The sequence below is a fragment of the Grammomys surdaster genome, unplaced genomic scaffold (genome assembly GCF_004785775.1).
Source record: "Grammomys surdaster isolate TR1022 unplaced genomic scaffold, NIH_TR_1.0 126013, whole genome shotgun sequence".
Lineage (NCBI taxonomy): Eukaryota > Metazoa > Chordata > Mammalia > Rodentia > Muridae > Grammomys > Grammomys surdaster.
This window is the reverse complement of record NW_021620828.1, coordinates 332,725-334,985: the sequence shown is the minus strand read 5'-3', so window position 1 is coordinate 334,985 and position 2,261 is coordinate 332,725.

Below are 2,261 nucleotides of genomic sequence, written 5' to 3'. Positions count from 1 at the left end.
TGTGTGTGTGTGTGTGTGTGTGTGTGTGTGTGTGTGTGTGTGTGTGTATGGAGGGATTCCCTCTTCCCACAGCTCTGACTTTTATGAGTTAGGCATGAGTGGCCCTGTGGTTTGGGTCCTTGACAGGTAATTTAGGTGGCTAATGGTTTAGAACAATATTTAGGGAAAAAAGAAGAAGGATCAGAGAGTTTAGGGTATTTTGAGACTAGGCACAACTTTCCTTACTTGAGGAAAGAATGAAAACTAAGCGGTTGTTTTGGAAGCTGAATCCTGGAATGGCCTGTCCAGTGGAAGAAGGTGTGTTTGGGTCATTGTCCTGCCCTTCAAGCTAGCTTGTTGCCAGACAACTTGGAAAGAGTCCCACATCACACACCAGACATTTTAAAACTATTTGAGAATATGTATAAAGGATTTTAGGGAGCATCACATGAGAACGCTATTGCTGCTATCGTGGCAGTTACTGTCCCTTCTTCAGTACTGCAGCAGAACAGGGCACCTGCACTGCAGAATAAGAAGTTAGGAGGAAGCCTCATGTTCCTGAACTCATGCCTGGAATTATGATGTTCTATAGCTACATTGTGATCTACCATTTACTAATGTGTACTTCCTGTAATCTTTATAGGGTATTTTATTTTATTAGTATTATAGGTGAAGAGGAAATTTCTGGTTTCTTTGGAGACTCAGTTGTGTCATGTGATGTATTTCTGGAGACTGTCTTATGGGAGGATGTTTTTGCTGAAGCAGACGTGTGGGAGGATGTTTTGCTAAAAACAGACACATGATGTTTTTCTGGAAGCGGCCTGGAAAAAGGGCATGTGTTGTTTTTGCTAGAGTGGATGCTTGAGAGAACATGTGATGTTTGGAAAAGATATAAATATAGTCCAATGGATGATGGATGATGCTGGATGGATTGGTAGGCCTTGCCATTCTTTGCTGGTTTTCATTGGGTGTTGCTGATGCTGGGTGGTATTGGCATGCCTTAACACTCTTTGTTGGTCATCCTTTGTTATGACTTCATAGAGAGAAATGCACCAAAAACCTTCTGGTGGTGTTCCAGCAGCTTCTTGTTGCTTCTATAAACTCAGGCTGACTGGCAGAGCCTTGTGTTGCTTTCTGGATCGACTTACTGTTGTTAATTCATGGACGGTTGTAGCCAGCTCCATTAGTCAACAGGTTTTCCAGTGCAGGAGTGAGGATCCACACTTCCAATTCCCACAGTGTCCTTCACTGTATCCCGCTTACTGGAGCTCCAATGTTGAGGCGCCACTCACTATGTTCCAGCCCGTTCTGCCCCACGTTTGGGGGCCACTTTGTCTCGGCCCGTTCTGCTCAGTCAACAGGGTCTAGCAAGAGAGAGAGAGTGGGGATGAAGGGGCAAGAAACGCAAAGAATGGAGACAAGACAGAGAGTCTGATCAAGTCCCCTTTATTGAAAGGAAATCCTGGGTATATATAAGCATAAGCAGGGGAATGCAGCTGAAGACACTTTACCACGTGTGCCTTGCAGTTGGGGGCATTAAAGAACAAAACAAGATATGTGAGCAAAACAAGATGTTTATCAGAGTGTGCTCAGCTGTTGTAGACTATTGAAAACAAGTCTCTTGTCAGGGTATATGGTTCGAGATGGCTGCAAAGATGATAGCCGCTTTCTGTTAGGAGTCGGCTCCCCAAAGACGGTGTTTGTTAGTCCTGCTGTTGCTGATTTGTGAATGGTGTTTGTGAGTGAATCTAGCTGCTGTACTGATACGTGTGAACTCAACCGCTAATAACCTGACAATGCAGATTAGATTTGATCCACAGAAATATTTCTAAACAGGTGCACATCCTCCTTTGCTCTATTAACTTTTCCTTTCCACTACCTCTGGTGGGTGATGGGCTAGAAGGGACACTAAAACACTTAAGAACCCTTGTTAAAAGTAGGTTTTGAGAAAACAAAACAACAAGAAAACAAAACAAAACAAAAAAAACAAACTAAGCCCACAAGTGGCGCCCAATACGGGACTTGAGCCTGAGACTCTGATAGTTTAGTATTATAGGTCAACAGCTGCTGCTCCTGAGACACACGACATATTTTTGCCCATCACTTTCATCAGCCAGTGTCTATATATGGCCTTCTCCTGTAACTGGAGAAAAATAGTTTCAGCAGAAGGGTACTGACTGAGCTGGCCAAAGCTGTAGTATCAAACAATAGGAAATCCACTTTTTTTCTGGGGTGGTGGTGGTATCTGATAATCCTTCAGAACATAGACAATTTTTAGAAAA